Here is a 751-nt window from a genome sequence, read left to right as displayed (position 1 = left end):
ATGTACAAATTGTACCTAAACATAGTGGTATGTACAAATTGTACCTAAATATAGTGGTATGTACAAAATGTACCTAAATAAACATAGTAGTACGTACAAATTGTACCTAAATAAACAGTGGTATGTACTAATGTACCTAAATAAACATAGTGGTATGTACAAATTGTACCTAAATAAACAGTGGTATGGACAAATTGTACCTAAATAGTGGTATGGAATATTTGTACCTAAATAAACACAATGGTATGGACAAATTGTACCTAAATAAACACAGTGGTATAGACAAATTGTACCTAAATAAACATAGTGGTATGGACAAATTTCACTAGTATAGCAAAATTTGTGATTTATTTATTGTTGGTATTCTGTAGTATTGAGAGGATGGTATTTTATCGTATGTATTTGTACCTACGTTTAAATTTACTTTAATCCCTATTTTAGGTATTAAAATATTCTCGGCTGGTGTACATGTACATGTAGTAAATTTATATGAATCTCATAGTAGAAAATTTTTAAACTGGGGTTACTAATCTGCAAATAGTCTTATAGAACTCTTTCACCGACTTTTTTTTTGTTTGTAACAACGCATTTAAGTTGCTTTATGGCTTACAAGTTAACACTTAAAGAACACATTAACATGATAAAATATAAATCAAACTCTTTAAAACACACACCACGTGCCTCCAGGGAGGATCGAACTCCCGGCCTCTGGTTTACTAGACCAGCGCTCTAGCCACTGAGCTATGGAGGC

The 751-nt window shown here is 31.8% G+C and overlaps 1 non-coding gene across 1 annotated transcript; it reads right to left on the bottom strand.

Moving 5' to 3' along the window:
- Positions 1 to 678: 678 nt before the first annotated feature.
- TRNAT-AGU (transfer RNA threonine (anticodon AGU)) lies at positions 679 to 751 on the bottom strand. Its single transcript has one exon. It is a non-coding gene; the product is annotated as a tRNA-Thr (tRNA).

Source organism: Cherax quadricarinatus, chromosome 37 (assembly GCF_038502225.1).
Source record: "Cherax quadricarinatus isolate ZL_2023a chromosome 37, ASM3850222v1, whole genome shotgun sequence".
Taxonomy (NCBI): Eukaryota; Metazoa; Arthropoda; class Malacostraca; order Decapoda; family Parastacidae; genus Cherax; species Cherax quadricarinatus.
This window is presented reverse-complemented; position numbering and strand designations above follow the sequence as displayed.